Source organism: Corvus hawaiiensis, chromosome 5, assembly GCF_020740725.1.
Source record: "Corvus hawaiiensis isolate bCorHaw1 chromosome 5, bCorHaw1.pri.cur, whole genome shotgun sequence".
NCBI classification, from domain to species: domain Eukaryota; kingdom Metazoa; phylum Chordata; class Aves; order Passeriformes; family Corvidae; genus Corvus; species Corvus hawaiiensis.
Window position 1 is genome coordinate 73,479,694 of NC_063217.1, and position 25,040 is coordinate 73,504,733.

The 25,040-nt window shown below is 42.3% G+C and overlaps 1 long non-coding RNA gene across 2 annotated transcripts in view; it reads right to left on the minus strand.

The window, feature by feature from the left end:
• LOC125326240 overlaps window positions 1-24,528 on the minus strand; it is a 46,060-nt gene extending 21,532 nt beyond the window's left edge. For both annotated transcript variants that reach the window (XR_007203720.1, XR_007203718.1), the window contains exons 1-2: window positions 23,909-24,528; window positions 23,428-23,569 (exon numbers count right to left, since the gene is read on the minus strand). This is a non-coding gene — a long non-coding RNA (uncharacterized LOC125326240). The remainder of the gene's footprint in view (window positions 1-23,427; window positions 23,570-23,908) is intronic.
• Window positions 24,529-25,040: the final 512 nt, after the last annotated feature.

Sequence of the window (25,040 nt, forward strand, 5' to 3'; positions counted from 1 at the left end):
TTTTGGGAAGGCTCCAACCAGCTACCACTTCCCAGAGAAAGCAGTCCCTAGTAAGCTCCTTGGCAGAATAGATAATGCTTGGCCAATGATGTCACATTATAACCTGCAGGGGGGTAAAGTGCTGATTTTTCCATCAGAAACACAATGAAAGAGTCTTTCTCTGAAACCCCTCTGTCCGCCATCCCAAAACCAAAACCACCACAGCAAATGATTAAATGCAGTGCAAAGAGAGGAGAAATGATGCAGGCAGACACTACTTTCCACAATGGCAGACGTGTTCTTACTGTTTGTTCAATGGTCTTTATAGATGTTGTTCGCTGAACTGGACTTCCACTCTTTTCTGGACTTGTGGTTTCACCGGAAGAGCTACGCCCTGGAGGATGACTGTGTTTATTGAATTGAAAGGTAAGTGGTGATTTGAACTGAATCTGTGTTTAGTCAGCTAATGACATCCTGAGCCTCAAAATAAAGACTTGATACAATATTGGTGAAGGTAAGTTTTCATTAAAAACTTTTTAGAATAAATTCTTGGTCAAATTCAAGCTTTGCACAATTTATAGAACTGCTCTTCTATAAACTGAACCTTTAGCACTTGCTTTAAAATATACCTGTACTACTTTTCTTTTTCACACTGTGAAATCTTGAAAGAAATCATAAACAGATGATCATTCAGCAAAAATATTGATAACAAATCTGACCTGCCTGAAAGTCTAGGGACAGCTTGCCATGGCCAGCTCTACAGGGTGGCAGAAAAAGAGGCAGTAGCAGAAGAGCCATAAAGGAGGAGCCTCTCCTATCCTAGAAAAATCACAACAGGAGAGGCAGCACCCTGCAGAATGCGCCCTGCCATGAACTGAAGGCATACCTGTGGTTTATCATCCCTCTTTCAAAGGTCTGTTTTGATCTCCACCTGATGTACAGATCTTAAGGAAGGATGGATTTAGCTGCTGCTTTTACAACAGGGGAGATGAATGCAGCAGCTCCACACAGAGACAGATTCGGAGAGTTTTAAATGTTTGGGGCCTGAGCAGCTGGAAGGGTTTCCTTTCTCCATGGCTACATTTCCAAGTAGGAAAACCAGAGAAGATAATTCACTTAAGAATAGCTGCTGGCTGGAGAGCCTCCCTTGGAGGTGTACTCAGCAAGGCAGAAGCTGTGAGTACAAATAAGCTCCCGTGTCTCTGTGGGCACTCAGCTTCCAGCTTTTACAACCCATCCGTCCCTTCCAGAAGCGAGCACAATTCTAGGAAATTTGTGTGACAAAAGCCTGCAAGAGAACTCCTGTCTTCTTTCATCTCTCTGTTCTTCTTCCAGCCCTGCTAGATGTTCCCCATCTAATGTAATAATCTAATAATCTATTAACAAACACCTTTTTTTGATATTCCCCCCAGAGAATAGAGTTCTCAGCCTCTGAGACTGGCAGCTGATCTCCAAACCTGCCTTCTGTTAGCTGAGAAAAGGCCAGTCTGATACCTCATCGACCTGGTCAGGCTTCCTGTTGTGAAGAGGATCTCGGTGGAGCAGAGAGGAAAGAGCATCTGAACCTTTTTCCGTGGCAGTGAACTTTGGGCTGGGCAGCGTGAACTGGCCCCAGTGGAACTCAAGAGCAGCCTCAGAGCTGCTCTTAATCTCAGGCAGCTGAGGAAAACGTCCACAAATAAATAAATAAAGCACAAAACGCTTTACACACAGAACTGAGCTAAGGGTCTCAGCACTTACCAAGTAATTCATCCTGGCATTGATTTCTGTGCCTGATCTCCCAGTCTGAAAGCAGCTCCCAAATCTCCCAGCCAGACGTGGAGCCGGGCAGCCCCCGCTGGCTGTAGGAAACGCTCTGAGCCCGCTGCCCCTCTGCCCAGCCCCAAATTCCTAAACCACAGTGCTCATCTGAAATCAGAGCCTACCTCCAGAACAGGTTCTGTGTATCCACTATGAGGGGTAGAATATTTTTGAGAGATGAAGTCTCATTGGCAAAGCCAACTTTTGTATCACTGTGTATTAACTGATTTTCCATAAAACTTCATTTGTTTCCTGTCTAATTCTGCATAGCATGAGCAGTTGTAAACAATCTATTGCAACCACTTCTCTACTTGCTTGCCTGTCATTTTCTCCAGAAATTAAATACAGCAGCGTATCTTTAACGCTTATTATAGAAGAAATTACTTATTCAGACATAAAAATATTTTGAGCCCTGCTGTTATATGTACAATGGTATAACAGATAATCCAAATTCAGACAATAAATGTGATGCTAGAAAACATAGAAATACATATTTTATTGCAAGAAACTTGTGCTCTTCAGATGTACCTTTGATTTAATATGTTTGGGCACTGTAGTTTAGCTGATTTAACTTTTAGTCAAGAAGATGAGTAGTAAGGATTTAAACGATATGATTTTCAAACTGGAAATTAGTAATCTGACTGGTTTTCACTTACAACTAGGTAAAAGTACTGAAATAATTTATTAGCATAGCAAACAGTACCTTCATCAATTTATATTTCTTCTTCTTCACTTTTCTTTCTTTCAGTAGATTAACAGAGCTGTATACGTTGATACAGTTCATAGTTCTTTGACTGAGCTTTTAGACTGCAGGAAAAGAGGTGACCATTTAAAATGTAAATGTGGGGACAAAAATCCTTTCACAAATTAGGATCTCTTCACAGACCCTGACCTGATTTGTTGCTGAAATCAGGCCTTTATCGACTAAGAATACTGTGATCATAAGATGAACTTTTGAGAAGATACCAAAATTCAAGCATGCATATCAAAAAGAATGAATCATGGATTTCTTTCAGAATGGAATTCCTTGGCCTGTTGTGTTCAAATGCACATTTGGGACAGGGAGATAATGGATGAAACATAGAGTGATCACTGGAAAACCTCAATGAAGTAAGAATAGTTTCATATTGGAGGAACACATTTCTAATTTGATATTACTTTCTTAATAACCCAGACTAAATATTACAGACTGCAATGTGGACATCCTCAAATATTTGCCTGTAATATGAACAACAGACCACGCACATTGGAGAAGCTGAATCAGTGCAAGGTACTTTTTACTAAAAGCACAGTTGTTAGCCTAGCATTCCCCATGGCTGCAAAGCAGATGTTTTAAAGAAGTTGGTTTAAGTAAGGGTGAGAAGATCCCTTTTGGCAATGGGAGCCCAGTAAGCAGTGCTGGTGGGTAGCACTGTGCACACATTTCTGAGCCCTGCACAGTCAGTGCACTGCCAGCACTGCCACCACCTGAGGTGAAGGAGCCGTGCTCCGTCCTGTCCCAGCGGTGGATGCGTGCACCCACGGGAGCAGAGAAGTGAGAACCAGCAGCCCCAGTGGCATTCACCCAACATTCCAGCACAGTCCCACTCTGCATTCCTGAGCCCTGCACAGTCAGTGCACTGCCAGCACTGCCATCACCTGAGGTGAAGGAGCCGTGCTCCGTCCTGTCCCAGCGGTGGATGCGCGCACCCACGGGAGCAGAGAAGTGAGAACCAGCAGCCCCAGTGGCATTCATCCAACATTCCAGCACAGTCCCACTCTGCATTCCTGAGCCCTGCACAGTCAGTGCACTACCAGCACTGACACCACCTGAGGTGAAGGAGCCGTGCTCCGTCCTGTCCCAGCAGTGGATGCGCGCACCCACGGGAGCAGAGAAGTGAGAACCAGCAGCCCCAGTGGCATTCATCCAACATTCCAGCTCAGTCCCACTCTGCATTCCTGAGCCCTGCACAGTCAGTGCACTGCCAGCACTGCCATCACCTGAGGTGAAGGAGCCGTGCTCCGTCCTGTCCCAGCGGTGGATGCGCGCACCCACGGGAGCAGAGAAGTGAGAACCAGCAGCCCCAGTGGCATTCATCCAACATTCCAGCACAGTCCCACTCTGCATTCCTGAGCCCTGCACAGTCAGTGCACTGCCAGCACTGACACCACCGGAGGGGAAGGAGCCGTGCTCCGTCCTGTCCCAGCGGTGGATGCACGCACCCACGGGAGCAGAGAAGTGAGAACCAGCAGCCCCAGTGGCATTCATCCAACATTCCAGCACAGTCCCACTCTGCATTCCTGAGCCCTGCACAGTCAGTGCACTGCCAGCACTGACACCAGCGGAGGGGAAGGAGCTGTGCTCCGTCCTGTCCCAGCGGTGGATGCGCGCACCCACGGGAGCAGAGAAGTGAGAACCAGCAGCCCCAGTGGCATTCATCCAACATTCCAGCACAGTCCCACTCTGCATTCCTGAGCCCTGCACAGTCAGTGCACTGCCAGCACTGCCATCACCTGAGGGGAAGGAGCCGTGCTCCGTCCTGTCCCAGCGGTGGATGCGTGCACCCTCGGGAGCAGAGAAGTGAGAACGAGCAGCCCCAGTGGCATTCATCCAACATTCCAGCTCAGTCCCACTCTGCATTCCTGAGCCCTGCACAGTCAGTGCACTGCCAGCACTGCCACCACCTGAGGTGAAGGAGCCGTGCTCCGTCCTGTCCCAGCGGTGGATGCGTGCACCCTCGGGAGCAGAGAAGTGAGAACCAGCAGCCCCAGTGGCATTCATCCAACATTCCAGCTCAGTCCCACTCTGCATTCCGTGCCTTTTCATGGGGCTGAGCTGCTGCCCGTGGAAACCCACAGGAGGCACGGCTGATTCCGCCACGAACTGAAATAAATGGTACTCACTCTTTGTCCTGCTAGTGCTGCAAAGCTAATGCAGTCCTACAAAAGGGAGCTGCTTTTGATTTTGGCTGACCAGCACTGGCATCAGCTCAGCTCTTCCTGCAAAACCTTCATGACTGATGAGGCAGAAAGCACAAAAGGCAGCGCTTTGGCTTTCAGACCACAGATGAAGCTTCCAAAGGCTTCTTCTCTTTCTTTTGTTTCTATCAATTAAAAATATATTAAAACAGAGTCTCTGTAAGCAACAGACATGCAAGCACATACCATCTTTATGCTGTATAAAGGCAGAATCACACTCTGAGATGGAGCACTGAAACATAAAACCAGAGTCCCTTCTCACAGTCTGCGTAGTTCAGAGCTGTGTTTTAGAGAGCACTCTCCATCCCACTGATGGCATTTCTGACATGGCAGGAACTGCCAAAGCCTGCTTTCCTGCTGCTGCTCCCTCTCTCTACTGTGTCTGACAGCATTTTTAGGGTTTAACTGACCTAAAAATGGCTTCTGCCCATTACTGAAAATGCAAAAAAGGGTTCCACTAAAAACAGCACTTAGGGAGAAATTAGGATTAAAGAGCAGCCAGCACTTAAACCATGTAAAACTGAGTGATGTCAAACTGACTGCAATGACAGAGCTCAAGAGCAATCTCATGGATGCTTTCTGCTGTTTCAAGTGAAGCATTAAAACATTTTAATACAAGGCTGTTTAAAATGCATATTCTGTGCCACTCTAACTCAAGCTATGATAGTGGCTTGATAAATTTCCTCTTTCTGACCGGCACACAGCAAAAGATCCCCCACACCTCTGTGTGTTGAGTCCTGTAAATTTAACAGCTTTTTTTTTTTTTTTACACCATGTATCCTGTAACATTTTTGTGTTGGAAAACCTGAACTCATAAAATCAGTATCTCTAAAATTTCTGCTCTACCCTGCAGCCAGACTGTAACATGTGGCATGTTTGAAGGCCTAAAATTTGCAGCTTTAAAACGTCTCTGACTGGAATAATTAGGTACCATCTTGTATGCCTGCTACAATGTTTGCCACATAAATTACTTATAAACCACTGTGAGATTCAAACAAGAATGTGACAGAGAAAAATAGGTATTAACTCCTATGAGTAATTTAGGCATGTCAAAACTATAAATTGTTGCCTTACTTTTTTCTTCTTATGATTTGTGACACAAGAGTGGATTACATTTGCACTATTTCCTACTTTGGTTATGATTTTTGTCATTCAAATGAAGGCAGAGCAAGAAAGAATGAAAATAAATTATTATGGCTCAGTGTAAACTATTTGCATGATAGTCTTAAAAAGGAAATAAATAGAAAAGATATATTCTTAAATTTCAATTCTGAGAATTGTAACCTTAATGGAAAAAACTGTGTAAAGTTAACCAATGTGTATCTAGTTCTGGTACAATTATCTAGTTCTCCATGCTGCAACATCTGAGAGTGATGATGACCTTGAAGTTCTAAAAATAATGACTAGAATTTTCACCTTTCTTGTCCATTGTTACAGCTAAGTGCCACTACAATTCATTTACCTGGTGCCATCTTCCTGTCCAGTTATAATTCTTGTCACAGAAATGAAGAATTTGAAACCTTTTCCAGATCATTTTTAACATTCTGCATCTGGTTCTGTTGCTAATTCTATCTCCACATTCATCTACAGGCACGATCTCTGAATACATATGTAAGGTTCACTGAGCCAACCAAATGAAATATGGAATATTAACAAGATGAAACTTCTTTTTCCTTGCTGAACTGTGTGTTACTACATATCACTAGAAGACATCCCAATTCTTATAAATCACACGGTACCGTGCATAAGAAAGGGGAATGACTCAGGAGAAAAGCAAAAATATCATTGGTGTGCTCTTAAAGTAATGTTAGAGTCATTCTTAGATGCCTACAAGTGTGATTGGACTGTGATATATATGTGTATTTCACTAGTTGTGGAAGAGATTCTATCAAGGCACTCTATTTTAACAACAGAATGATGTACTCCAGGTAACTTTGCATCCCAGTTCTGAGCCTTACCCAAAATTCCATCATAAACCCATCATTCCACGAATTCTGTTGTACAAAGGGCCAGCAAAGTCCCCGTGCCAGTCACACAGCCTGTTAAGATTTCCTGAAGTGACTTTTCCTTCAAGTATTGAGAAGTTTCAGAAGGAGGCTCACAGTCTTGTGGTTTGCCAGTGCATTTGTCCTTCAGCTAAATGTCTCTTGCAAAGAGGTTTCTTGCAGGACAGAGCTGCCCCGTGCCCCTCTTTGTCTTGCAGAAGGTCTGAGTCTCTCAAGGCCTAAATCTCTCAAGCGAAGAACTCAAACACACTGCAAGGAAGTACCACAACCCATTTCCCATCCCTTTCCCCTCCAACACACATTATCAGGGTGTGAAACACGCAGCAAACACAAGCTCAAACACCGGGAAATGCAAAATGCGGGCAGCCCGTGCTACCGTAAATACAAATTTCGCTGCCCGGGGCCGAGCTCCGGGAGGGGCTTTGTGCCGGGCTCTGCTCAGGGGGCGGCCAAGCTCAGCTAAAGGAGCCGGCAGGCAGCGCTCCTGCCCGGCCCGGCCCTGTGTTCCATGCGTGGCCCTGGCTCCTTCCCTCAGCCATCCCACCCTGAATGCAGAACCCGCAATGCCAGCGCCATTCGCGGCCACTCAGCCACTTAAACAAACAAGGAGGTGCGTATTGACCCTGGGGAAAAACTCCCGCAAGCGCCCTCAGCGTTTTAGCCCAGGACTTTTAAATCGGGACGCCTCTCTGAGAATTGAGCTGCTTCAAGAGATGTTCTCCTCTTTTAGGATGTTTCCCATCTTTTGTGTGGAAGAAGGACTTTTTCAAAAGTGTTCATTTTTGGCTTCATTGGTAACTCTGGTATAAGGGATCTGTGCAATGGCATAATACCTGTCAACAACCCTGTGGGTCCTAAATCCCACACAGTTCTGCAGTTTTCAAGACTTCACGGACTCATTTCAGTGTTCTCCCACCATCTCCCTTTACAGAGGGGCAAAACACAGAGCATGTAAGAATTCAATCAAACAAAGAGGTGTCATTTGCATCACAAACCAGATTTCACAGATGTTTGTAAAGGTTTCAATATTGTTATTTTTCTACTTAAAATGCTTCTGGTTTTATGTCTAACATGAGCTGTTGCTTCAATGCTACCAATAAACCACAGAAGCATTTGCAGTATCTCTGCTGCATTATGAACTTTTATATGGATGCAGATCCCTCCATCCAGTCACCTACAAACCTGATGCAACAACTGTCTGTCATCTTCCATTTGATCAGAACTCATTCAAAGCAATTTACAAAACTATTTTCTACTTTTACTAGATAACTGCAGAAGGTAAACAATATGAATTTAACTCTTTTTTTCTAACAGAGATAACATATACTGTTGGACTACAACCCAAAAAACCAGATTTACTGATATTTGACATTCACTTGTAATTCTGTTTCTCTTCTTAGCAAGGATAGAACAGAGAATCGTGGGCTGGGAAGTTTGCCTTTCTTTTCCATTCCTATATATAATCTTTGCAGTTTAAACAACAGTGTAGTGCTTAAAAACACAGCACAGTAGCTGTGGAACATGGTATTGCATCTGGACACCATCCATTTTCAAGAAATGCCATCTATATGACTGAATTTGGATCTAGTTTGGGAGAAGCCAGGATTTCCAACACTATCAGTTTAGAATTTGGCTATTTTTCTCTTCCTTTGCTTATAAAATCCTGTAGATTTGTGGGAAGAAAAAGCTGTTCTGAGCGTGATGTGTTTATAATCAATGAGATGGTCTAGAGAGATTTGGACTTTCAGACATTTGGATTGAATTTCAGCTGTGTCTCAGCACAGTAATTGATTATCACAAAAATAATTCTACCTTCAGCTCAAGTCTATCAGACCAGACAATTCAAAATGTTTTCAAAAGCCAGGCTATTTTAACTACTTTGCAGAATGCCAGGCTACCAGATGGAGAAAGAAAACCCTAGCAAGAGAAATAATGGGATTATTATGTTACTTTAGACCGCGGTAGTTTCTTCATAGATAGAAACATCTGTTGTGTCTATGTGTGTGCATATGTTTAACAAAAAAAAGATGGCATGTCTGTGTGCACGTGTGTACATGTCTGTGTATAGTCTAACAGCTGAAGGCTTTTCAGTTGAGAAAGCTATTTCAGAAAAAAAAAGGGTTTTTTTCACGTTCATACAGATTTCGCTGCTGTTCTTATGGAAAAAAAAATATGAAAGAGTGAAAGTAGTTTTGCTAACACATGAATTAATGAAGTCTAGTTTCTTATGAGTTTAGTCTGCTGGTTCCTTATGTCAGAGTCAAAGATGGTCTGGCTAACATCTTCCCAGCCCCTGGAGAACAAAAAGGGATCTCTCTCAACCAAGAGGCAAAGAGCAGCCAGTGGTACAACAACAGGGTCACACAGCCAGGGAGACAGACAGATGGACTCCCGCCCTTGCTCCATCTCCCCTGCCCTCCCTTTCTTTCCTCCATCTCCTCTGCCATTTCCCATGAGGATTATACAGCTCTAGTTTCCACAGGAAGCCATGCTAGAAAGTCTGTCAAAGCACAAATACCGAGGCTTATCCCGCCCCGTGGGAAGCGCGTCACTGCACAGCGAATGAACCGCTGCAAGGCAGCGGGGTGCTTTTATTTTCAGCTCCACAGAGAAAGAATAAACATCACAAGCACCTTTTGTTCTTCTCTCCCCACCACGAGCAACTCCAGAGGGAGAAAATGCATGAGAAGTAGATCATTTAATGGTGAGAGACATCATTATGATCAAGGGGAAATAAAGCTTTAGAGCTGCAATCCACGGAGAAACACTTTCCCTTCCTGTCACCAGGACAGCTGCGCTTGTGCTGGCAGCCAGGCCCTGCCAGGGCAGAGACCCTGGCACACACCTTCCTCTGCTCCTACCCTGGGGCAGTGCCCACAGCTGGATTTTGGCAATATCCCAGGATATTGCAGGGACCGCTCCCCTCAGGCAGCCTCGGTGCTGCCTTCCTGTTTGTGAGGTTAAGAGAGTTCAGCTCCACGAGCTTGTGGGGTGTTGTGCCTTTTGCCTTCTGGGTGCCAAGCAGCCTGAATCCAGTTTTTATTTTAGAAGTACAAACGTGGGCTGCAAGTTCAGCTCCTAAGGCTGACACATTGTGAGAAAGGCCTCTTCCACCACAGGTCAAGTAAAGCAATTTGTTCTGTACTGGCTTAGTTTTCAGAATGTTATTTTAAGCCACAGATGCATTGCCAAGATTCCAAGCTCTCCTGATACAGAGGCAAAAAGACCTGAACCTGTGTCAATCAGGCACATGTATCGAATCTCCTGCTTATCTGAAATATCACTCTTACGTAGGACCTTAAATCCTAGCCTCAGCCAAAATTCCAGATGGTAGTTTCCCCTTCATCAGGGTTCTTTCTATTTCTTTATCACAAAATGTGCTTAACTTCATACCCTTTTAAAGTCAGAGTCAGCATATTTCACAGGGTTTAAGTAGCTGCATGTAAGATTTGTAGTTTTTGGAATAGCACAGGTATGTTAGTTCTCCCCAGACTGCTATGCAGTTTATTTCAATTGAGCTGGCATCTATTTTGGGTAGGATTGCAGATTAGTTGATGAGTCTTAATTCCAAATTGAATCTAGCAATGCCAGCTCAAAAATGTAGCTGGTGACAATTGCTTCACAAAGACTCAAAAATTATATAATGTGTATGGTATTAATCAGCTCCTGACCATCCCAATCCTGGATGAAGCAGGTGGTTAAAAAAAACCCAAACCACTGGCAACACAAGAAACCAGGCACAACTCTGGTCCAAATTGCATCTCCACAGAGAACACTGAGCCAAAAGTCAGATTCTGCTGGCAGCACCTCAAGAGAACTTCAGAACTGATTCCAGTTTAAAGAGATTTTACAGAGACTAGATCACAAAATTAATGATCAGAGAGCAATGAACAGAATTACAGATTCTGAACGTACTTTGTTTTATTTGGGGTTGGTGGTGGGGATTTGTTGTTTGGCTTTTTAGGTTTTTGGTTCTTCCTTTTTTGTCTGTATTTGAGAGCTCAGAGGTGCCAACATGGGGGAAAGGAACAACACTGTGGAAACCCTGGAAATGGCACAGCCATTATGAGTGTGACTCAGGACAAATGCTGTCCTCAGGATCAGGCACAGATGCAAAGACCCCTAGAGAGTTAATAATATTGAAATGAGTTCCCTGAATTTCCATTTTTAGCTGCAAAATATAGCAATTTAGTATCAGTGGACACCACTAATATTATTTTGCCTCTTATCTCTGGAAGTCAGTGAAAGAGATGGGAAACAGAACACACATCCCAATCTAATTCCTGCAGTTCAAATAATCACAGGCAATTAGTTATCTGTCTATCATCACAACAAAAAATTTACAGAAAGAATTTCAACAATGTTTCTCCTGACCAGTATTGTTCAGATTATATAGCTATTAAAAGTAAGTTTTACATTAATCTTTTTATGTGTGCTCTCTGGGGAAGTTTAAGAAAAACCATGATGAACAATAACCGGGATTTAATGAAAATAATAATGCAGATGTAGATTGACCTGATTTTAGTCATACTCTGCACATTTGAGAAGCATTAGAAACAATCAATAGGGTTCAGATATCTAATAGATAAACTCAAATTTCCAGCACTTTCCTGGACACACTAAGGAAAAGCTGTTATGGAATACTAAATTAAATAGGCAACAAAAGAGGACTTTTAAATTCCTAAATAATGCAGTATAAAAGTCATAAGAAAAAGTTTTAAATGAGAATAAATTCATTTTAAGGACCATTATTTCTAGTGTTTTGCCATTCACATCCAAATTCTGAAAATAAGAAATAGCAGATGCTTGGAAGCAGGATCTGAAAATAGAATAGCATTTTATTGCAATAGGAGGCTGAAAAGGTACAGATTAGCGCTGAAATAAGAGAAACAACGTATTGCACCTCTTAAATCTACACTCACATCTGCTCTCTTGCTTTCACAAACCAATTGTTCACATGGAAAATTCTTAAATACATACTCCAGTGTCCCAGTCATTTCTCAAATAGACTTCCTAAGAATTTGGATCCATGTAGACTCTGACTTTGCAACCATAGACCACAGCATCAGAAAGCTCTGCTGGTTTCAACTGGAATCACACGAGTTTAAACATCCCCTTTTGCAAAGAGTATCCAAAGGTATGGGAGGATGCTTTTAAGCAAGAGCTCTAAAACTCAGTATCAAACAGCACATCCAAGTCTTAGTCTGATTAGGAAATGATGCTTGGACCTCTTTTACAACAGTTCTTTCTTCACCTTCTGCCTCTCTTGTCCTTGTCCTGTACTCAACCACGATTTTCCTCAGCTACTGCTGCATGCTGAAGTGTGCAGAAAGGCAAAATATGTTCCAATGGCATTCAATAAAAAAGCTGTTCCCCTGCATTAAGCCACCAGTATTAACCTTCTCTAATTCTTTTAACGTACTGTTCTTTGATTAAGGATTTTTTATCGTACCATAATATTAAATGCTCCCCATCTGTTCAGGAGAGTAGTGCCATTCTTCAGTGGCATGAATAAACTGAGAAGGATTTGCACTGGAGGCGTCTTTTGGGGCTTTGCTGCAGTGGGCTGATGCTCTCATCACAATCACTGTACAAATATAACCAATTGTATGTGGCAACTGGCAACAGATAAGAGAGTGGCACTGATGGAACCCTCTGGATAATGTCCGAACATGCTGGAATGAGACACACAGTCTGGTCTGTTTCCCAGAAAAATCCTTCCATTAGTGATATTGTGATAATTTCCATGATTAGGAGGATTTCATTTTGTTAAGGCAGTAAAAGCACACCCCCGAGTTTTATTTATTGTCTGCTCTAATTTTGTTGTTTCAGCTTAACACATTTATGTTCCAAGTGTAATAGTGTTTTGAATTCATGCCCAGCTTACATCATAAAAATTCATTTGCTAAGATGGCTTTCTTTTAGTATCGAGTGTCTTCTAAAAGGACAAATATAACTCTGGCATTTTACTTCTCTAATCATGTTACTAAAATATATATAAAAAACCCGTTAGAGATTCATGTGATCTGGTTGTGCAGATATGGTAGAGTTCTTACCACCTAGAACCCTCATTAAAAAAATCCAGATAATGAAGGAGAATAATGACAATTCTCCATAAATCTAGTTTGATATCTGAAACCACCACCAAAAAAAAAATCTATCACTAAGAAGCAACAAGAAAAAACCATTATTTTCACAGTACTTCAGGTATTAATTTGAAAGAGAAAAACCTGTTTCATACAGAAATACTGGCACATTATCCTAGCCATTCCTTCAGAGTCAAATGATTTTTGTCATCAAATGCACTTAATATATTCATAACCCTTACAGAAAATGTATGTCCATGGATTACAGGACCCAACGATTTAAAGCCCCAAACTCTTCCTCTAAAATAATCATATTCTGTGCATCATCTTGCCTTGAGGGTGGAACTGAAGCTGGTAATGGCAGTGTCTCCTGGGCACTAAAGCAAACTGCTGAGCCCCCTGCCCCTGTATTCCTCCAGCCATACTTTGTAACCTGGCTGTGAAGGCCTTGCTCTGTTCGGGTTAGATCCGGTGGAAGATGAACTGCTACACCAGAACCAGCTTTTCTCCGTAGAGCTGCGGCCCCCGGCTGCCCCGCGGGCTCCCACCGGCCCTTCTGGATGCACAGACCGAGGCCGCAGCCTCCGCCCAGCCACCACTGAACGCCGCTCTTCCCCCTCTCAGCTCGCAGCTCATTCCTTGTTTACACACTCTGCCTGAGGCCCCTTCCCCTCCACGGGAGCCAAAATCCAGCTGTTAACAGAAACTCCTCTTGACAGTCTGCAGTGACCTTCTCCTTTCCAGGCTCTGATCCATTACCAGATTTCCACAGCCTCTGACCCGTCAGTCACCCTTAACATTTTTCTCCTTATTCATACTTCTTCTCATGCTTCTGCTAGCCTCACTTCTCTCATCTCACCCTTTGCTTCTTACTCTGCCCATGACCTGGCTGTTCTTTTAACTCTTCCTGTGCAGAACCTGTCTCATTCCCCATCCAGTTTTCACTGAGGTGCCTCATTAGGCTCAATCTCTGACTGATCACCTTTCCCTCTTCACACCAATTGCACCCGTAATAACTTTGTCCGAAGTTTTGCACAAGGATGTCAGTTCTGACAATGCTAATTCAAGGAGTTCATTTTTGATGCTCTAAATGAATCATTAAAGTTAAAATCTGGACACCAAGCTGTTGGTTCAGAGCTGTTCCTGCTTCGGAGCAGAGCGAACAACAAACTTAATACCAAAAAAATCAGATTTCTCTCCCACAGATGATGTTATCTGTAACTCCAAGGAAGATCTTTTGAAATGTTAATAAACTGTATGAGATTAAGGTGTCTTGAAGACACCAGTGGCCTCATGAATTCCTGCAGTAAACAATGATATAGTAAGGAAACGATACTGTGAATAAAGATGCTGAGTGAAGTCCAGCCTCAAAGGGATCAGAGATGAGGTATAAAGGTGCCCATTTAAAAGGGAAGCTGAAACATTTAGCTTATCTAGCTAAATGTATTATGGCTATCTTAGCATGATTTTTGTAACAGCAGAACCATATTTAGCTAATGCTCCACAAATGGAACTAATTAATCTGTATTTAAAGTATTTTATTTACAATTGATAATTGTCCATTTCCTGCAGATCAGACTAATGAGGCAAGTACTTAATTTTGAAATTATTTTCTAGGCATTTACATAAACTAGCATGGCTACTTGAACTTTATACTCAGTTGCAAGATCTAGACTGCTCTGCATCGATAATAATTTAGAGAGGTGATATGGTAGGTGACGGGGGCAAGCAAGCCTTGACCACACATTGCTGGTAATAGAGGCAGGTAAAGGTAAGTTCTATTTTTACAGTTCCATGGCTACAATCTATCAAAAGTCTGCCCAGACAAAAAGCTAAGTAAACTTTCAGAGAGAAATGGAGAACCAATTTTTCCTTCTACCCTACTATTTACATCGCTGCTCTTCATCTCTGGAATCTGGTGGGACTTTTTTAATCACAGCATACATGCCATTGCTTACTTACTACACCAAACTCTACCCTGGAGTCTTAATATTACAAATAGAACAAAAAATACTAGCTGAGAGTAATTACCTTAGAGCATTTCTAGAAAAACTGGATATAAAGAAGATAGAAAGTGCTCAGGACACTGGTTCTTTAATCACCAAAGTCTCAAGTTCATAGCTGCACAGAACCTGCAGTTGAATCAGTTCTGCTGCACTGAGTGGCTCTAGGGAATGCCACGTTCTGCTCCCACACTTTTGGGGCAAAACCTTGTGATTAATGCATGTAGTTACATGAATGAGGTGACTGAGTTCCAAGGAGCAGAAAGTATGGGTAAAACCACTTTCTGCCCATTTTTGATATTCCAGGCCAGTATCTCCCTTCTCACTTTTGAAAGAAGGGAGATGCTTTTTTTCCCAAAACTGCTTTCTTTCTGTCCATAAACACAGGGGAAGCAGGAAAGGCTCAGAGAAGGAATTTGAGCCATTCTAACTCCCTGTCAGCACACACCTGATGTTCAAAGCTGTCTTTAGCCCACAGCACCCGTTCACAGAGCTGTGTTTCTCGTCTGGTTGTTAAAGCCTGTGTAAACCAAAGAATCATATTAACAATGTGCCAAAAGATACATGAAGGCAAATTAATTAAATTTGACTAACCTTGCCTGCTAAAGCTGGTTTGCACTGAAAATGTCTGGCTGGTATTGGTACACATATTTGTAAATTACCCGCACGATTTTTCACCGATACCATCTTCCCTCCCACTGACTACTTCAGAGGACTCCAATTCTTTTTTAATTAGAATTCAGTAAAACCAAAGAGACCAACCTAAAGCTTGTCAATAGCATCCCTCCTTTCAGGCAGCACAGTTTTAGACAACACTGATACATCAGCTGTTGTCAGACAGAAACCTCGAACTAAGGTAATTTGTTTAAAGATCACAAACATTTATTTAGAGGCCCTTATTTAATCACAGAGCACTGTTTCAGCAGCTATGAAGCACTTGATGAGTTCTAAACTGGGGTAAAACACCTTTAAAGGAAACACAGCTTAATAAAATTAAGTTTCACCAAAGACTCCTGTAGCAGAAATCAAACACACCCATTTGGTGGGACACAATTGTATGTATGTTTGGTTGGTTTTGGTTTTTTTTTTAATAACTGAAAAGTCTAATTCATTGAAATCAGGACTGATCTTTCCCTAAAAACCAATGACTCCCATATTGCCTACTACAGAAGATCTGGAATCTCTTCTAAACTGCTTTCAGATACCAGTGCACATTCATCACTGAGTCTTTACTGGTAAAAACATATCAAAATAAAGCCATTTTGAGGAAAAACCAGTTCCCACTCACCCAATCATACATTTTGCTACACTTGCAGCAATTTTTGCAAACCCTTATTGCTCATATCAAGAGCAAACATTTTGATTGATTTTGACTACCACTTGTACAGAGAAAAGTGCTGAAGAATCCTAACACGCTATTTTTGGAAAGTTTAATGTTTTATATTTTAAGCATATCTGTAAAACTGTAATAAGAACCCTGCAAGATCACAGCTAACAGAAATTAAAGCTGGTATGCTTAGATCTTAAATGTAGGGAGTTTGTTCATTTTATAAGAATTCTATCATTTCATTGCATTATTTTCTAATTCTCCAGCAAACCTTTCCTACAATGCTCATCCTAAGAAAGAAGTTTAATCTACTTGAATGCCTGACAATCTGCCAGAACTCTTCTGCTAAAGCTTTCATTCAGAATTATACTGGAAAGAGAAGCTGAGTAAAAGAGAATAGAACTGTGAATGCTTTGAGGCATTTTCCCAGTATTTCTGTGTTTATCCACATCTTCTATGAGACACAAATCAATGATACAAGTGCAGCTACCTGGTGCTATTGTCCAAATCAGCAGGCTCTAACTTTTGATACTACAGGCAAGAAATGCTTCTCACATCCTTTGCTATTTTGTTGCTTAAAAAAAAAAAAATTCAAGGAGTCATTAGAACTTGTCAGGCTGGCAAGGTATTACAAGAGGAGAGAGAAAACATGCTGTGCACAGCACAGTCTGCTTTTCACAGTCAGAAGTCAGGGTCAGTTGGAGGGAAAAGAACTGTAAGCTTCAAGGAAAGATTTAGGTGGAAGTAAGTTAGGCATTTTATCATTTTTACCCTTTTCTCTACATGCTTTGAGCTTTGGGGGAATGGAGGGGACAGGGAGAAGTGTTTGAAGATGCTGGTTCAGACTCAATGTAATCAACTTCCCAGTTCCTGAGACTTGAAGAACTTACAGGTACCAATTTCAGCTGGGTTGATGGTATGAGCAGAAACTGATAAAAGACACGGCACTAGAACAAGCAGGTCACATCATTTCACCCTCAGTGAGATGCCAAATGTCAGCCCCATCACTGAGGCCAGAAGAAATATATGACCACATAGAGTACCCAAAATCCCCCTTTCCTGCTCTCCAGGAATTAGTTCAGTCCCACTGGCCGCAGTCTCAGACACCACAGGCAGAGCCGACCTGCAGAGCTCACGGGTTTGCAGCCACTGCTGGCTTCAGCTGACAGAGACCCCGCTGTCTTTTGAGCCTCACGGGGCCCTTCTCTCCTCTCTTCCTACCCCTCTGGCAGCTTCTGTTCTTCTCCCGGGAGGTGGAGATTACTTGCACCTTCCAAATCCAGGCTCTCCTCGACTGCAGCCTACCATTCACCCTTCTTTAGTAAAGGGAAAGGAAAGCCATCACTCTCTTCTCTCTCATCTTTCTGGCTTAGACCTTTCCTTAGGTCAAAGAGAGGTGGAAATTCTTTGTGTAAAGCAGCACTATCACCCTGATGAGTGAGAGTTGTTTGGGCAGCTTATTTCACAGCTTATTTAACCACGGATAGATCTGAGTCATTCTCCTAACACAACACAACAACACAGAGCCTGAAAAATGCCTGGAGCAACTGGAGCAATTACACAAACACTAATGAGGCAGTACAGCCCAGATCTTACCCAGCGGACGTGTGGGGACCTGAGAAGCTCCCTGACCTGGAAAGCCATTCCAGGAGCCAGCCTTTCCAGGAGCCAGCCTTTCCAGGAGCCAGCCATTCCAGCTCCAGCTGGAGCATGTGCCAAACCACCTCACGCTATGTATGGTTTGAAAAGAGCAGCAGGAGACACATGGGAAAAATACGGGCTTTGTAATAACTCTGCTTTATAGACAGAAGAAATAATACTGCTAGTTTCTTCCTGCTGTCCACTAAGACTGCTGAGTTCATAAACAAAAAGTTCATAATCTAACTGTAATAGATTTTGCTTCCTCAGGCAACACAGGGCTATGAAAGTGTTTAAAATGGACTTTTCTCTGTGTAATCAATAAAGCTTTCACAAAGATTGGTTCTGTTCCAAAGACTTTTTTAGCTGCTTAGGCAGGACTCCCAAACACTAAATACGCCTTTTATCAATTTCTATTTTGTAACTTTCTCCTACTTCTTTATAATCCCTCCTCAAAGTACACAGAACGCAATGGTGAAAGATTTATTTAAATCATAAACTAAAAAAACAATTCCACTCATAATTTGTAGCTCAAATTGTCACTACATGCAACTTCAGTTTTACTGACAGAGAAAGTATTTCTATTTTATAGTGTATTTCATCATATCTGCATTTGAAAACATATATCCAGGCTCAGAACCTCCTAACTGCCATTGGGTGTTTATTGACATTACATGGAATTCCATCAAAAACTGGAGGTTTAAATGGCTAACATAACCAAAATCAGGATAACTGCACTCTTATCAAAATAGATCCATTTACAAAGACTTTTTTCTTTTTTTTTTCTTTTTTTTTTCTTTTTTTTTTTTTTGTCTTTATCATACAATTTTATCTGTAATCACATGGCAGAATTTTGACTGGGCATGCCACACCTAAAATTACAAAACCTTAATCTGGGCTTTTGTGTACAGTAACTCTGTAATCAGTTCAGATGGAAATCTATTACCCCTTCTCCCACAGCAGTGTTTACCCTCCCATCACTGACCACAGGCTCTGGCACACGTAATCCAGTGGCTGGGCATTTGTAATAAATAATTAGAAATTTTTTTGCATGTATTTCAGAACAATTCAGCTGAATTTCCATGACTTCCCCAGGCTTCTCTTGTGGTTGCAGAGGTCAAAACTCCACTGTGCTGCATGTCTGTGTACAACAGAACCCAAACCAGCTGTCAAATCCCCCATCCTTGCCCTTTCTCCCAGTCCACATGCACTTTCTGCCCTACTGGAATCAAGCTGAGCACACCACTAGGCAGAGCTTTTGCTCTCAAGAATTCTCCTCCTCTGCCAAAATCATTATCCTGATTTTCACCCAGGGAAAATGGTCCAGTGGAGAATTTAGTGGATGTCTTACCATTCATTCCACAATGCTGAAAACTGCAGAAGTACTGCTCATTACTTTTGCAATGAAAAGTAAGGGAAGCTGGATAGTGCTAGGACTACTTAATGTGTTAATGCAACATTTGGCTTCCCCCATATTCCAGCCATTTTCCCTAACAGAATTACAGCAACAGGAACCCTGAGCGTCCATTTTTATGCAGTATTCGGTCTCATTTCAGGAACTGAAAACTTGTCTGAATGTGAAGGAAAAGTAAGTGCCTTGAGGCTCAATCCTGCAGGTGCTCAGTGCTCACAACTCTCACAGAAATCATCCACATTCTGAGATTTTGACCTGCTCTCATCCTTCTCTTGACTTCTCTTGCAGAAGGAGATTGCACAGATGAGGCATAAGGAATGAGACCAGATTGTCTGCAGATGGAAGCCACGATGGGATAAATCAGGGAGGGAATTTGAAGTCTAGTAGTTGTTCTCCACTGCTCCCATATGTGGCCACATTTAGCCCATACAAAAACATTCCTGGTGTGGGAATTACTGAGCCCACAGCAGAGCTACTGCAGAATTGCCACACAATGGGAACTGCTCAGCGTGTTTTACAGCTGCACCCAGGCACTAATTCTGTTTTATTCCAGGTAACATGTTTCTTTAACATGGTTGATCTCCAAGTCAATATTAGGCTTTTTTTCATTAGCAGCAGTCAATAACTGGTTATCTCATATTTCTGATCTGATATTTTTAACATCTGAGCACGGTCTCATTACCTTCCCCTGCCAAGCACACACTCTTGATCTACCACTTTGAACTCTGAGGAGCTCAGAAAAGATTGATTTTTTTTTCCTCTCATCTGTGGAGAAACTTCTAAAATTGTATATAATCTGAGCTGAGAGGTAACAGGGACTTGAAGAGCTCTAGCATTTTTTTTCCCCTCTGGGAAGATGTGGTCAATGTGGTCACAGGAGAGAAAACAGAAAATAGACTATGGCATCTGTAGAACTCATATATTAAGAAGGCAGAATGTTTGGCAGTGAAAAAGTAAAGTGATCTAGAGCAGTAGTTTCAATTTATTTCAGCTGCTGATTTCCACATCCATTTCCACCCTCAGGAGGTGGTATCTGTAGCTGTGACATCTTGGGAGCACATTTTTGCACTCTACCATGAAGTGCCTACTGTCCCTTCTGTTTCAGATGTCACCACTGCTGTGTTCATCTCCCCTGAATTAAGAGCAGTAGCACTGAGCTTTCCTGTAGTGTGTCAGGGTGATTCAAATGCAGCAGTCGTGGCTGGCTGTATTCGCCATGACAATCAAGGTACTTCAGAGTCGTTAAACGACGAGGAAAAAAATATCTTTGGATAGCTGGGCTGCCACAAAAGAGTCCTGTGATTCTGTGATATTCCCTGCATAGTCCCTGCCACAGAGTCATTTTGTCTTAGCCTTCCATTGCCTCATGCCTTTTATATGTACTCTTTAAAAAATACATATTTTTTTTACAGTCCAAAAAATTGCAATGCTAGTGAATACTGAACCCAGAGCAAATACTTATGAGAAATGTGGGCCAAGGAACACTCCTACAAAGACAGACACAGTTATTAGAAGTTAAATCATAAACTGCTTGAGATTCACCTGTAAGATGCTTACACTGAAAAAGGAAAAATGCTACACTTGATTATATTAACAATAACAGTATGTGTCAAACCAGCACAATAATCCCTTCTGCTCTGCTCAGCAATGCTCAGGCTTCAGCAGCACGACTGACTTGATTCAGTTTGAGACATGACATTTTAAAAAGACAAATTGAAAACCAAGCAGATGAGAACAACAAAGATGACAAAATGGCTTAGAAAATATGATTCAGAAGGGTTTATGCTTTGCATTCTTTCCACATGTATAAAGAAACTGGAGCTTGAGATATATCCTTCTAAGAAAGATGGAGTAAGAAAAAATGGTAGTTTCATGGAATGCTAAAATTGCTGTGTTTATCACTTTCTGTTTAATAATTTGGGTGAAGACAAGAAAAATGACTGGGCAGAAAAGTGAGGTTATCTTCCCATTTGTCATGGCACAACATCATACAAAGATGTCATAGCTGTCGAACGTGAAGAGGTGCACACTGAAGGTGCTCTGAATGCAGCAGTATTTTCATGCGTGTGTCCTGTGGGGTAAGTGAGCACCTAGTCACTATTTAATTACCTACCCTCACTCTATAGCTGAACAGAGGGCTGAATAAAAGGCCTTGTACCTCCTGAAAGGGCACCATTTCTTTTCTAGTCATTCCAAGTTCTTCTATAATGTTCAACATTATGATTAGAATGGTACAGGAAATTAATTTCCTTAAAAAAAAAAAAAAAAGAAGGAAGACAATACTCTTTTGTTCTCCTCCTTCCTTTCCCTAGAAACATTTTGCAGAAGAAAAATAAAATTAAAAGAAGAAAGGTATCCAATGCTATCAAAATTAGACCCTGAATGGTTCAGTCCTGTAGTCAGGAACTGGTGACAGCATGAACAGCCAAGGTCAGTCTTGGTCTCTACGGTCCCAATCCCTGCAGGAAAACCAGCTGCAGTGGGGAAGGATGCTAACAGCAACAGTTTACTCAGAAGCTCTACTTCTGGAGAGGGTTTAGTGCCCAGGGCATTTCCAGAGACTTCAGCTACCAAAATCCATATGTTTCTAGTAAATGCCCTAAAACGGGATTTTTCAGAGACGAGTGACTTGATAGGCAAATTTCACAGAGATGGAAAGAACTCATCCCAGGAAAAGATTGCTCCTCTGATCTCAAGCCTCTGCTCCACCACACAGAGGATATGAGATCATTTGGATTAAATGCTTATGTGATTTTATTAGCATGGGTAATAAGAATTTTTCCTTAATTCAGTTTCAGAAAACGGCTATTTTAGCTGAAATAGCAGGAAAACTTTATCTAAAAGGAGACAGTGGTAGGGGAAGGAGGGAAGGTCACATGCATTTTGAAGATACAAAGGTACCTGAAAATAAGGGCTCACAGTAAAATGTGATGGGGGACCGTGGCAATAAGGAGCACTAACAGGCCCACCTTTCCTATCTATGGAATACCAATTACCAGATGTAAATATAACCACTCCCAATCTTTTCAAACTTAAAGGCTGAAAGGAAATAGCCTGAACTGAGTGGAAATCTGACTGCAGATGAGAAAGCATTGACCAAAACATTGCAATATTCACTCCTGGTTTGCTGGGAGGGCTGCTTGGGGTTTTCTTAGGAATATACTTATGCAAAACTAATTCACTAATTCATGCATTTTGAAATAAATTCTTTGATACTAGACTGTCGTTTAAATTCCAATTTTCATATTATTTATAGGTGAACTTCCATGGAAAAGATGTTTTTGGGAAGAAAATTCTGACCTAATTCTGTAGTCACACACTGTCCCCTCCTCACCCAGGTCCCCCCACACTGACACTTGTGTGCTGTTCCCTTGTTTATCTTCGGCTACCAAAGGGGACAAGAACATTATGGGCTGCAAATGCTCAGAGTAACAACAGCAACAGATGCTTATTGCTTCGGAGGAGTCTACTCCCCCAGCACTAAATCAGGTGTTTTAAAATAAACAGATAATAAACCAGGAATACCAGGCCATAGATCTGTCACACCTAAAACAATGTAACCACCTGGTAATTCCTGCATGTGTATTCAGGGCCGGCACTGTAAACAACCCGACCGTGAATGTTTGGGTTCATGATACCCTAATGCAGACAAGTAGCTCTAATGCATCACAGAGTTTAATGAATAAATGTCTGACTGCAGGGCCTGAAAAGGAGTCTCAGAAGATGAAAAGCTTAATTTTTGAGTCACTACTCATAAAAGGTTAAATATATATATAGTGAGATAAGGTAAACCAATTACTTGGCAAAATATAAAACCTTTCAGTTGCTGCAAACTTCAGACTTGGACAATTTCTGCAATTATTTCACTGCTCTTTTTTGAGGACTGCTGCAAACTTTGCCATGTTTAATGATTAGAAACCCACTTCTAATTTTCAGAGTCGATTTATACATAACTAGTTGAAACATATTTGTTTGTCCTTCTGCCTCTAGTATTCACACTTCTGAGGCATTTTTAATGTCTATATAATACTGTCTGTCTCCCCTGTGTCTAAGCCTGTCCAGCACTTTTCTACTACTAATCTTCACTCCCTTCTAGGCCCTCTGCAGCTCTCCAGCCCCCTCCTTCCTTTGTGGGGGACTCAGACTGTACATGGCTTCCCAAGTGAGATCCCATCAATCTTTTCCAATAGTATGAATATTTTTCTGTTGGAATTACCTTGCTGGACGGGCTCTACAACAACATCTGCCTTTTCTTCACTGTCTTGGTGTGCACCTTCTGGTACTTATAGCTGGTCCTTCTCCATCTCTACCATTTCCTCCAGATCCTGTATTCAGTTCTTGATGTAAATTCTTTTTACCTGTCACCAAGAAAATATTGCCTCGTTTTATAAATCCCAGTATTTTACTTTTGAAGATAATTTAGTTCTCTCTGAATGATTTGCTAATTTTCTATTTGATAATGTCCCAGATTTCATTCTCTTTTTATTCCACGTAGATTAAAATATACTTGTGTCTCAGTTTTGAGACAAACATAAGAGAGGACACTATGCCATGAGTAGTCTCCTCTAAAGAGTTTCAACAACTCCCCTCCATCAACAGAAAATGAATACTAATAGAGGAAAGTGGAAAAAACAAACCAAAAACCCCAAGGCAAGGAAGAAAAGCGAACTGCCAAACACGGAGCCGTCAGAACTCACCCCTCGCCCCGCACACACAGAGGAGCACAGACCCAAAAGGTCCCGGGGAGCGGGGCAAATGCTGACGGAGTCCCCCTCGCTGCCCCGTGGCGCGACACGGCGCGGGCTTTCTCTCTGAGGGGAGCGCAGCTTCCACGGAGCAGCTCCAGCAAGAAGCAAGGACCTGGTGGTTCTCTGGCGTCGAGCTCCTCTCCACGGCAGCCACGGCAGGCGGAGAGCCGGGCTGGAAGCTCTCGTTGGGTTTTCTCTCCCCGGCTTGGGGCCGGACCGGGGCGGCCGCGCTCCGCCGGTGCCGCTGCTCCCGCCTCGCTTCACCGCAAGGCACCTGGAGGATTGCCGCTGCAGAGCCTCCGATCCAGGTAAGGGAAAAGCTTTTGCTTGGGTCACGAAAACCAAGCTGGCCAAGCAAAACCGAACCGCGAGCCCCACTGGGCCGGGAGGCTTCGAAAACGCCCCCCAGAGCTCCCCTGGGCCCGGCCGCCGCCTCCCTCAGGGCCTGGGCCTCAAAGACCCAGCAGCCATCTTGGGGCACAAAGCTGAGGATCTCGGGCAATTTCCTTTCTCAGCATCAGGAGGCTTTGGAGCACGATTTCACGGGTTTTCTGAAGCACTGTCTTAAAGGTGCTGTGAAATAAAAGCTGCTGTTTTAAACCTGTTTGAGGATTTCATTAATCTCTTCCTGTTTTTATGATCAGCTCGGCAGCAGAACAATTCCCCCATTATCTATAATCCCACACTGTTAAAGGAGCATGAGCCTCTTGTGGAGGATAGATCATAAAGACATATTGGCAAAAAGCAGAGTTTGGATTTCCTTTTACTTTTAAATTTTCCCGAGCTTTGTGTTGAAACTGAATTCTGTCAGACTCCAAGTGAACCAAGTCAAAGTGGTTCAAACAAAAAAAAGAAAATTAACACATGGCTATGATGTAACCTTACAACACAATGAGAATGCCAGTGTACTCCTTCAAATGCATAGGGACCCCAGTGCTTCAGAGCGTTTGTGTGATCTTTCCAAAGAGAATATTGCTTTACAAAAAAATCAGAAAAATGATAGCTTTTTAAAGTTCAGGTTGAAAAAAAAAAATTGTATTTCAACTAGATTAAATGAACAGGTGTAGATGTGCTGGAAAAA